The 13421-nt window shown below is 30.6% G+C and overlaps 1 non-coding gene and 1 pseudogene across 1 annotated transcript; both read left to right on the top strand.

Annotated features, from left to right (window-relative positions):
* Positions 1-4682, top strand: part of LOC139850573 (mediator of RNA polymerase II transcription subunit 10b-like) — a 264036-nt pseudogene extending 259354 nt beyond the window's left edge.
* Positions 4683-12696: 8014 nt separating this feature from the next.
* On the top strand, positions 12697-12803 carry LOC139850899 (small nucleolar RNA R71). Its single transcript, XR_011760275.1, has one exon. It is a non-coding gene; the product is annotated as a small nucleolar RNA R71 (small nucleolar RNA).
* The last annotated feature ends 618 nt before the right edge of the window (positions 12804-13421 follow it).

Below are 13421 nucleotides of genomic sequence, written 5' to 3'. Positions count from 1 at the left end.
AAAGTTAGTAATAAATCTATTCCAACCATAACCTAATCAACTTATATTGTATATTATGTAATCTTGAGATACCATAGACACGTATACAATGTTTCAACCTATCATGTCGATATATATATATATATATATATATATATATATATATATATATATATATATATATATATATATATATATATATATATATATATATATATATATATATATATATATATATATATATATATATATATATTGCGGAACATCCATAGACACTCTATATGTGAATGTTGGAGTTAGCTATACAGGGTTGAGGTTGACTCCAAAATATATATATAGTTTAAGTTGTGATCAATACTGAGATACGTATACACTGGGTCGTGGATTGATTCAAGATAATATTTATCGATTTATTTCTGTACATCTAACAGTGGACAACTAGTTATAGGTTACTAACGAGGACAGCTGACTTAATAAACTTAAAACATCAAAATGTATTAAAGGTATTGTAAATATATTTTGAACATACTTTGATATATATGTATATATTGTTATAGGTTCGTGAATCAACCAGTGGCCATGTCTTACTTCCCGACGAAGTAAAAATCTGTGAAAGTGAGTTATAGTCCCACTTTTAAAATCTAATATTTTTGGGATGAGAATACATGCAGGTTTTATAAATGACTTACAAAATAGACACAAGTACGTGAAACTACATTCTATGGTTGAATTATCGAAATCGAATATGCCCCTTTTTATTAAGTCTGGTAATCTAAGAATTAGGGAACAGACACTCTAATTGACGCGAATCCTAAAGATAGATCTATTGGGCCTAACAAACCCCATCCAAAGTACCGGATGCTTTAGTACTTCGAAATTTATATCATATTCGAAGGGTGTCCCAGAATGATGGGGATATTCTTATATATGCATCTTGTTAATGTCGGTTACCAGGTGTTCACCATATGAATGATTTTTATCTCTATGTATGGGATGTGTATTGAAATATGAAATCTTGTGGTCTATTGTTACGATTTGATATATATAGGTTAAACCTATAACTCACCAACATTTTTGTTGACGTTTAAAGCATGTTTATTCTCAGGTGAATACTAAGAGCTTCCGCTGTTGCATACTAAAATAAGGACAAGATTTGGAGTCCATGCTTGTATGATATTGTGTAAAAACTGCATTCAAGAAACTGATTTCAATGTAACATATTTGTATTGTAAACCATTATGTAATGGTCGTGTGTAAACAGGATATTTTAGATTATCATTATTTGATAATCTACGTAAAGCTTTTTAAACCTTTATTTATGAAATAAAGGTTATGGTTTGTTTTAAAATGAATGCAGTCTTTGAAAAACGTCTCATATAGAGGTCAAAACCTCGCAACGAAATCAATTAATATGGAACGTTTTTAATCAATAAGAACGGGACATTTCAATAATCAACTTGCATATCTGTGACTTTTGCTTTAAGCCATTGGTCGGATTCCTGTGTAATATCCACAAATTCAACTAGTTTCGCCTTTTCTTTAGGCGATAGATTGGATACTAACCGGTTACATAACTTAAAGTTCCCCTTGGTTCTAGCATCGCGAATCCGTTTAATAAGTTTCTTCATTGAACTATTAATAACTGGGTCATTTAATTTCGTATCAACAACGGGGTTCTTTGTTATCAAGTCATCATTAGGTGTTACTTCATTTTCCCCACACTTAGGCATTTTATTATTGCTAAGCACTACCGTTGGATTTAGTAAAACAACATGGTTCTTACCAATCGTTTTTGTTGGTTCAACAGTTTTGGTTGGTGGAGATTTAGCCTTTCGACTCACAAAGGTGACCGATTTATCACCATCACTAAGTGTCATTCTACCCTCTCGTACATCAAATAATGCCCTGGTGGATGCTAGGAATGGTCGACCTAAAATTAGAGGAATGTTTGAGTCCTCTTCTATGTCAATGACAATAAATTCGACTAGAAAGGTTAAATTACCTACTTGAACGGGTAGGTTGTCAACAATTCCAACTGGGTGCTTAATGGTTTGATCAAAGAGTCGAACACTCATTTTCGTTGGACTTAACTCACCTACTCCTAATCTCTTATATAATGAAAGAGGCATAACACTCACACTCGCACCTAAATCTGCTAGTGCATTATACATGACACAATCACTAAGTAGACAAGGAACAATAAATTCACCCGGATCACCCAACCTTGGTGGAAGTTTTGGTGGAACTGTCTTTACCGGGTTTACTTCTACGGTTTTTGTTTCTTGCACTTTCTTATTCTTCTTCTTCTTCTTTTATAACAACCCTCATATTTCCATACCTGAATTGACTAATTTGACTATAGGGTTGTTATCCATACGTAATTAAATTCGACGTTGATCAAATATTTATTTTTAGTCGACATGTTCTGTTAACTAAAGTTTACACTAATTATATAAAATAACTTTAGTTAATATTAATGAGTATTATATTTAAAACTATATGTAACATAATTATTAATTAAATGATAAGTTATTTTAATCATTATATATATTTTTAGCTTATAAAAAAATAAAAATAAAAAAAAATAAGATTTTTTTTTATAAATTAAATAATGAGCCCATGAATTTTGACTAAATATTTTCAAAAACAAAAACTTATTAAAAACATTTTTAACATGTTTTTATTATTTTGTCAAAATTGGCACCTTTATTTTATTATTTTTTTTTCTTTTCACAACCATTTTTTACCTATAAATACATGGCTCCTCATTCATTTTTTCTTGCCAAACACAAAAACTTAAGTTATTCTCTCAAAACCTTGAAGAAAATTTGAGGTACTTTCTATTTTTATTAATTTTTTTCAATATTGTCATTTATATTTATATTTATTGTATATTCTTTGTAAAATTCGAAATTAATTATGTTTATATGTTATAATTAGTATTATAAGTGTTATGATGCATAAAAATAATTTTGATAATTTATGGAATATTATTTATAATCAAATACGAATTATGTAGTGTTTAAAAGTAAAAACAATGTAAAATTCGTAATAAATACTTTTAACCAAAAATAAAATATATATAATTTTTTTTCTGAGTTTTTAAAACTTATATAGATCTGAAAAAATTATAAAAATAATTACTTGGGTCGAATTGGTATTTATTATATAATTAAACTCTATTATTATGTAATTCGAAGGTAAATTAAGAATAAATATAAAATAATAAAAAAGTATTTTTTTAAATATTTTTCTACAGGTTATTAGACTGATAGAAACTTATAAAAATTATAAAAATAATTATTTGGGTTTATTTAGTAATTATGTAGAATTAAAATTATTTTGTGAATACATTAAGGGTAAAAACAAAAATAAATACAAAAATATAATAAAAACGTTTTCTTAAATTTTTCTACTAATCTATATGATTAACTAAGACTATAAAAATTATGTATGTAATTTTTAGATATTTAATTTATTATTTAGACATTTTTGAATAATGTTCGATTAATAAAACACTATTATTTTTGAAGTAATTTAGGTATTTATTTAAAGGTAATTATATTTAATATATATAAGACATACTAAGGTATGATAACTAAATATTAAATAATAATTAGGTTATATTATCACATATATGATTATTAAGTACATTAATAATTCGTTGTGTGTATACACCTAAAGTGAAGGTTAATCAAAGATAATGTACAATTCATGTGAACTTCATCGCTACTCACGGTCGTAAGTGAATGATGTCTAGGTTGCCATTTATGGGTAAGCTTGTGGATCTCGAATGCCATGACTTAGATTCTGGTCAAGAATCCTGGGCCTCCGGTTACATCTGGTCATTCCTGACTTATTTGATAGCAACGAAGTTTGAGTAAAGTTATACAACGTCTTGCTAAAGATTAACCCGAACTTTCTAAAATTGGAAAATTACTATAAGTGAAAACTTTCCATAAATAGTAACCTTCCGAAAATGGAAATTCTTTAGTGAACCATTACTATCAATATAGTACTATATACTATTGTCTGTTAGGCAATGTCTGATCATACGTTCTATCTCTAGGTTAAGATCTCGGTCACATCCTTCCGTTCAATTCTTTCGTGTGCTATTAAGGTGAACTTCATAGCCCCACTTTTTACTGTTTCATAACTGTTTTATAACTTTTGGGGTGAGACACATGCTTGCTTTATAACTGTTTTACGCTTAGACACAAGTACTAAATTGTTAACTATGCTGTCATGCTTTGATTCATGCTAAATCCCTACCGTAATATCGTTAATTGCTACGTTTAAATGCAAACTTAATTATTGTGAGTAGGCCTATTGAGAGTAACGTCTCTAACCATTCGACTGTTGGTCTTTGGTTACATAATAATGATTCCACGACACTGACAGTACAAGGTGTCATAGGGTAAACTTGTTTAGTAGCGATATTACAAAATGCAGCAACACTTTTAGATTGATATTTCTATATCAATCAACTTTAAACTAAATCTTGTGGTCTAAAACATTGGATATTATTTATAAACCTATGAATTTCACTCAACCTTTTTGGTTGACACTTTAAGCGTGTTTTGTCACAGGTGATGATTGAGCTAGCTGCTACTTGCTACTAGATGATTGATGTATGCTTTGCTGCTTGCATGGAGTCCATCATTCATATTTATCATTTTGTTTAAGACATTTTCCATTTACTGTACTCTTATGATGTAAAACTTTGAATAATGCTTCCGCTGTTTATTTAATAAATAAAACATCTCATTTAGAGTCGTTCTCGCTTATACAACTGTGTTATGATATGATTGGTCACAATTACCCCTGGTCCATTTTGGGGGTGTGACAGATTGGTATAAGAGCAGGTTGTTGTAGAGAACCAGGATTGCATCTTATGTGTGCCTTATACAATTAGGTACCTTAGCAATGTAGGACTACAACTTCCTTTGACTATAGTGCCTTTAATTGTTGCCTTTAACTGTTAAATGCTACACTATACTTTAGAAACTTTACTTATCTTATAATTCCGAGCCAATCTAAGAACTCTGCTCATTCTCCTAAGTAGTATTCAATTCCGCCACCACATTTAAATGCGACACCGTTCTCGACATTCCTATGTCATTTATCATGGTTTTGTGTATTACATATGTATTACATGAAATATTATCTATGAATTTTTGAAACTCCTATATTTGTTACTATTCATACTCAAACGTATATAACTCCCTGTTATATCACGTACCTATATGCTTTATGCCTTTATGTATCAGTTTGCGAACCAAAAAATGTCATTGAGTTATCGAGAATCTCAAAGACATTATAATGTCATCACTACTCATATTCATTACTTTTATACCTTTTATTTCTCGTTATTGAATTTTCTTGACGGATGGCGTCTACGAAACTCTAGAATGGAAGGGTTTGGATTACCGATTTAAAGGATCCTATAGCTCAAGCCCCTAGACCTGAATAGGCCATTACGAATTAAAAGTCTTTAATCGAAAGATTATCAGATTACATACTTATCATTTTATGATCTCGACACGTCATACTGCTATTATTGGATTATAGACACATCATATCTTATTATATCTTATCATATCTATCTTAATAAACTTTGTCTAACACTTTTCCTAAATTTCCTCCGTAAATTACGGAAATCTTTTTGCTATATATACGTATATCAAGAAGACAAATATATCATTCAATATTCAACACTCATCTCATAACAAAAACCCTTATTCCGATCAGATAATATGGATTTCTCACATGATTCCTCGAACTCCTCGAGCTCCAATGGCAGCGTAACCGGAATGAACCAACCAATTAGTCATCATCTATTTTGGGTGAATTGGGGATGGGTTCGTAGTAAACTTAATCAATGGAGACAAGAAGAAGGTGATCCCTTCCACCAACCGAATTCACCTCTTGGTGAAGAACCAGAAGCACTTACCGGCGAACCCGTTCGGAACACTATTTTCACCCTCATTTCCAGGGTATCCAGTCACGAATATATAATATCTAAAATTCTAGATCTTATTCATCCACTTGTCCGAACCGCCAATCACCCCGGAATAATAGAAGAAGTCAATGAGCTTCGCGCTCGAGTGGTGGCTCTGGAGAATATGGTGCGAAACCTACGAGCACCAGCAGCAGCACCAGCAGCATAACCAGCATCACCACCAGTACTAACAGCATCACCACCAACAACATCAGCTTCACCAACAACAAACACCATAATCTGTACCTCGGATATCAACATCATATGCCCCATAGATACCAAGGAATATTAGTAATAATGACTTAAGATGTATTGACTCATTCTTCCTGAAAATTATATATGTATACTTTATATATATATATATATATATATATATATATATATATATATGGTTTGGAACAATAATAAATCTTTTCGTATTAAGCTATTAAGCTATTACGTGTGAATCTTAAATAGTATGTACTACTTGGTTAATTCATATCACTAATATGCTATGATATACATTCCTCGTTAATCACTGCTTCATCACAATAAACTCCATTTCATAATAAACTAAGTGTATTATTCAAATACATGTTTGGTTTTACACTTTCATTTTCGATGTACTCAAAACTCTTTAGAAAACATCATTCGTGCCTTGTGAATTTCACAAGAATTCCACGAGCATCAACATCATATACCGAGGTATATCAATAACAATGAACGATGGAGTATTGATTCATAACTTCATTAAAGAAAGATTCTGCGATGATTATATAATCTCTCAAGTTTTGAAGATTATTTATTCTCGCTTCAACCGCAAATCAAATGATTTTAATAGTATATTAACTCATTAAATCTATATTATACGTGAAGAATACATATATGAACGTATATCTTCATAAAGATTGTAATTAAAAATCCTTTTGTACAAACTGTTAATTGTGAAAATATTTTAACGGGTAGGTAAAACCCGAGAAATATTTATATCTCACATCAATATCTTACAGTGTACATTCTTCAAATTCTGATTCAATAATTAGTAACTATACTACTTACATACACATATGTATCCGTTCACTAAAGAACAACCATTTTCATACAAATTTAATTACCTATTCTGATTTGGACATAACGGAATCCAAGTAAAGCTTTAGCAAGTGTAATCTTCCTAAAGATCACTACATTCATGAATTATATTCATTTGTATTCTATGATGAATTATCACATCAAACCACCGAAATTATCGTTCATTACTTTTGAAATCAACAACGCCTATTCATCAACCATTAGATCCGTTGATGATTACAATCAGCGTTTAATCATCTAAAAATAAAATTTCTTGAAACCATCTCGGATTGATAACCGATGAATCAAATATGGCTGCATTAAATGCAGAGGAAATAGCAAAATTGTAGATGGTCTCAATGGCCAAAAGTTTGATAATAAAGAATGTTACGTTGGAAAGCTCAAAAGAAAATTTGGAACTGAAAAACGGATTGAGCTAACCATGGAGGAGACCAAGGACAAATACAAGGACCAAACCCTATATTCAAAGAATCCAAGTAATTCTGGATCCGATGAAATCTTTAGAGAATATCTTGCTCCGAAGTTATGTTAAAAGCTTGCGAAAAATTTTTCTTCATCAACCTTTGAACTTAGAAATTCCAAAATGTCGTTATAAATATCCTCTATATTTCTGAAGATATTTTCATAACGATTCTTGTCCACAATTAAGTATCTCTTTGCGATATCTTTATAAAGGAAACTATTTTAGTTTCTATATTCAGTAAAATTCAAGTTTAAATTATAAATGTTTTGAAGAAATGTTGGAAATTGAAGCATGAGTTAGTATAATATAATGACGTCAGGCCAACGTGATTATATTACAGTAAGTCATGCTAAATTTTTAATGGAAGATGATGATTCATTGACTTTATAATCATTATTTGCCATGTTACACGACTCTTACATTCTACTTAATCTCTGAACATATCAAGAACATATATTCTTGATAGTTCTATCCTCAGTAATTCTGGTAATTTACCAAATCAAATCGTGATATTACGCTTAGAACATTAGGTTCATTCGAAACTTCATACCTACAAATTCTGGACCATTACTCGCTTAACTTAGAGTCGAGAGCAGAATAAAAAGGTAAAGAGCTCCGACATATAAGGGAAAATACAAAGCCCGATAACAACACGGAAATTACAAATCGTGTATATCAATGCGTATAGCAACATAAAGACACGGGAGAATTAAAAACACTATAACCCCAAGAGCATAGTAGAAGTAAACAGATTCCTCTGGTGGTAAAAGAAAAAGAAGCATGACTGCATATATGGTCAATATAATAACAAATATCAATACGGGATTGAGCATATTAACAAATCTTTTGGAAGTATAAATCTAGGAAGAAAGTATAGAAGTGGTGAAGATAATGAAACGGAAGAAGATAATTTATAGTAAAATTTCCAAACACAGCAATCGAGGCAATTCACCGCATTTAATCAAAGAAATCCCAAAATTACGTAAATACCGGATAATCAAATCTTATAGATTACGAAGATTTCCTTTAATCCCTTGAATTCCGGAAATCAATCGTGACTACCTCAAAAGTTAAGGCGAACATTTAATTTACTCATTCACTCTTTTACGATAGCTTCGTTTATACTCTTTCTATAATCGAATCGTTCTATCCATATTATTCAATAGTGATAAAACTTTATTCTTCAACTTATATTCATCATTACAATATTCTTGTTGTAAACAATGATGATCTCTATCAAACTTCATAATTTTCATGAACTACTCTCTGTTTTATCTACCCTAACATTGTGGCATAAACGCTCAAGGTTTAAATGAGCTCAATATTATTTATAACACATTTTATATATCCAATTTACTGAAATGACTTGTATAACATCATCATTTTGAATGATCTCCGCATTAATAATAAAATGCACTTCGTAGAAGAACTTGTAGAAATTATGGTATGTATGATTTTAATTCCTGAAACAGAACAATATTCTATCCGTTGGAATTCACGCAAGGCCCCGAGCATACCTGGGAACGTGAAAACCAAATAAAACGTAAATATCCTCGTCTATGTATGAACAACACCGATTAATGGCAACAACTAAATTTCGGGACGAAATTTCTTTTAACGGGTAGGTACTATAACAACCCTCATATTTCCATACCTGAATTGACTAATTTGACTATAGGGTTGTTATCCATACGTAATTAAATTCGACGTTGATCAAATATTTATTTTTAGTCGACATGTTCTGTTAACTAAAGTTTACACTAATTATATAAAATAACTTTAGTTAATATTAATGAGTATTATATTTAAAACTATATGTAACATAATTATTAATTAAATGATAAGTTATTTTAATCATTATATATATTTTTAGCTTATAAAAAAAATAAAAATAAAAAGAAATAAGATTTTTTTTATAAATTAAATAATGAGCCCATGAATTTTGACTAAATATTTTCAAAAACAAAAACTTATTAAAAACATTTTTAACATGTTTTTATTATTTTATCAAAATTGGCACCTTTATTTTATTATTTTTTTTTCTTTTCACCAACCATTTTTTACCTATAAATACATGGCTCCTCATTCATTTTTTCTTGCCAAACACAAAAACTTAAGTTATTCTCTCAAAACCTTGAAGAAAATTTGAGGTACTTTCTATTTTTATTAATTTTTTCAATATTGTCATTTATATTTATATTTATTGTATATTCTTTGTAAAATTCGAAATTAATTATGTTTATATGTTATAATTAGTATTATAAGTGTTATGATGCATAAAAATAATTTTGATAATTTATGGAATATTATTTATAATCAAATACGAATTATGTAGTGTTTAAAAGTAAAAACAATGTAAAATTCGTAATAAATACTTTTAACCAAAAATAAAATATATATTATTTTTTTATGAGTTTTTAAAACTTATATAGATCTGAAAAAATTATAAAAATGATTACTTGGGTCGAATTGGTATTTATTATATAATTAAACTCTATTATTATGTAATTCGAAGGTAAATTAAGAATAAATATAAAATAATAAAAAAATATTTTTTTAAATATTTTTCTACAGGTTATTAGACTGATAGAAACTTATAAAAATTATAAAAATAATTATTTGGGTTTATTTAGTAATTATGTAGAATTAAAATTGTTTTGTGAATACATTAAGGGTAAAAACAAAAATAAATACAAAAATATAATAAAAACGTTTTCTTAAATTTTTCTACTAATCTATATGATTAACTAAGACTATAAAAATTATGTATGTAATTTTTAGATATTTAATTTATTATTTAGACATTTTTGAATAATGTTCGATTAATAAAACACTATTATTTTTGAAGTAATTTAGGTATTTATTTAAAGGTAATTATATTTAATATATATAAGACATACTAAGGTATAATAACTAAATATTAAATAATAATTAGGTTATATTATCACATATATGATTATTAAGTACATTAATAATTCGTTGTGTGTATACACCTAAAGTGAAGGTTAATCAAAGATAATGTACAATTCATGTGAACTTCATCGCTACTCACGGTCGTAAGTAAATGATGTCTAGGTTGCCATTTATGGGTAAGCTTGTGGATCTCGAATGCCATGACTTAGATTCTGGTCAAGAATCCTGGGCCCCCGGTTACATCTGGTCATTCCTGACTTATTTGATAGCAACGAAGTTTGAGTAAAGTTATACAACGTCTTGCTAAAGATTAACCCGAACTTTCTAAAATTGGAAAATTACTATAAGTGAAAACTTTCCATAAATAGTAACCTTTCAAAAATGGAAATTCTTTAGTGAACCATTACTATCAATATAGTACTATATACTATTGTCTGTTAGGCAATGTCTGATCATACGTTCTATCTCTAGGTTGAGATCTCGGTCACGTCCTTCCGTTCAATTCTTTCGTGTGCTATTAAGGTGAACTTCATAGCCCCACTTTTTACTGTTTCATAACTGTTTTATAACTTTTGGGGTGAGACACATGCTTGCTTTATAACTGTTTTACGCTTAGACACAAGTACTAAATTGTTAACTATGATGTCATGCTTTAATTCATGCTAAATCCCTACCGTAATATCGTTAATTGCTACGTTTAAATGCAAATTTAATTATTGTGAGTAGGCCTATTGAGAGTAACGTCTCTAACCATTCGACTGTTGGTCTTTGGTTACATAATAATGATTCCACGACACTGACAGTACAAGGTGTCATAGGGTAAACTTGTTTAGTAGCGATATTACAAAATGCAGCAACACTTTTAGATTGATATTTCTATATCAATCAACTTTAAACTAAATCTTGTGGTCTAAAACTTTGGATATTATTTATAAACCTATGAATTTCACTCAACCTTTTTGGTTGACACTTTAAGCGTGTTTTGTCACAGGTGATGATTGAGCTAGCTGCTACTTGCTACTAGATGATTGATGTATGCTTTGCTGCTTGCATGGAGTCCATCATTCATATTTATCATTTTGTTTAAGACATTTTCCATTTACTGTACTCTTATGATGTAAAACTTTGAATAATGCTTCCGCTGTTTATTTAATAAATAAAACATCTCATTTAGAGTCGTTCTCGCTTATACAACTGTGTTATGATATGATTGTTCACAATTACCCCTGGTCCATTTTGGGGGTGTGACATCTTTCCAGAGGTATCACAAACTTTATTACCTATTACTTTCTCATACTCAACTCCTTTTCTTGGAAATGAGATGGGTGGTCTGTATGGTGCCACCACTGGCTTTACATACTCGGGTGGTGGCGGTGGTGTAACTTCTTCATTGTTACTCACATCTAAAACCTTCCCATCTTCTGGTGCTGGTTTTTCAGAATTTGTTGACACCATATTAACATTCTCATTCCGAAGATTTACTTCAGTATTACTCGGTAGCTTTCCTTGTTCCCTCTCACTCATCATGCTAGCAATAGTACCTACGTGTTTTTCTAGATTTAAAATGGAAGCTTGTTGAGTTCTTAATGACTGATCAAACCAATCATTTGTTTAGGTTTGAGATGTAATAAATTGTGTTTGAGATTCCATTAGCCTTATCATCATTTCTTCCAGATTTGGCTTTTTCTCTTCGGTTTGTTGTGGTGTTTTATACAAGTTAGGTCTTTGTTGATTGAAAGTGTTGTTTTGAGTTGGTTGGTTATTCGGACCTTGTTGGTTGTACGAGTTATTGTTGGGTCCATTTGGATTGTAAAGAATGTTTTGATTTCGATTGTAGTTTGGCCTTGGCGGTTGATAATTATTTTGATAATTATTTCCCAGCCTTTGGTTTATGTAGGAAACATTCTCACGTTGTTCCATCGTTTGTTCAATGTGACAATCTTTCATTAAGTGTGGTCCACCGCATTGCTCACAACTGATTCGTATTGCGTGAATATCTTTAGGCATCTTTTCCATTCATCTCTCGAAAGCATCTATTTTTGCGGAAACAGAATCAAAGTCATGGCTAGAATCGGCTCTAGCCACTTTAGATGAACGAAAAATATCTTTTTCCTGGTGCCACTCATGTGAGTGGGAAGCTGTGTTATCAATAATTTTGTGAGCTTCAGTTGCGGTTTTCTTCATAATGGAACCACCAGCTGCTGTGTCGATGTCTTTTCGTGTAGCAACGTCGACACCTTGGTAGAATATTTGTACTATTTGATAAGTGTCTAAACCGTGCTGAGGACATCCTCTCAACAACTTTCCGAATCTTGTCCACGCCTCATATAATGTTTCATTTGGCTTTTGCGCGAATGTAACAATTTCTCTTTGAAGTCTCACGGCTTTAGATGCCGGAAAGAATCTTTTAAGAAATTTCTCAACTAAGACATCCCATGTGTCAATCGCTCCTTCGGGTAATGATTCTAACCAATCTTTGGCTTCTCCCTTTAAAGTCCAGGGAAACAACATGAGTTAGATCTGTTCATCCTCAACTTCTCTGATTTTGAATAGAGTATAGATCCAATTAAAGGTTCGAAGATGTTCATTTGGATCTTCTTTTGGCGTACCACTATATTGGCATTGATTAGTTACCATGTGTAAGATTTTTCCTTTGATTTCATAATCTGGCGCATTAATGTCTGGCTTAATAATGGCGTGTCCTTGGCCCGTACGTGTGGCTCTCATTCGGTCTTCCATACTTAGAGGTTCAGTTACTTCCATAATTGAATTTGTTGAATACGAATCACTAGAGGATTCTGATTTAACGATTTGTAGTTCAGGAGGAATGATTAGTGGTTCAGGATCTTGGAATTGTCCTTGAATATCCTCTGGGTTCTCAATTGTGAAGTCGGGTTCAAAAGATGGATTATCGGAGAATTGAATTGGAGTTCTTGTTTGACTAGATGATGATTCTAAAGAAAAATCAACGGCGACGATATTGGCTAGATGTCTTGA

This window comes from Rutidosis leptorrhynchoides, chromosome 5, assembly GCF_046630445.1.
Source record: "Rutidosis leptorrhynchoides isolate AG116_Rl617_1_P2 chromosome 5, CSIRO_AGI_Rlap_v1, whole genome shotgun sequence".
Taxonomy (NCBI): Eukaryota; Viridiplantae; Streptophyta; class Magnoliopsida; order Asterales; family Asteraceae; genus Rutidosis; species Rutidosis leptorrhynchoides.
Note: the sequence above shows the minus strand (reverse complement) of the source record. Positions and strands in the feature narration are given on the sequence as shown.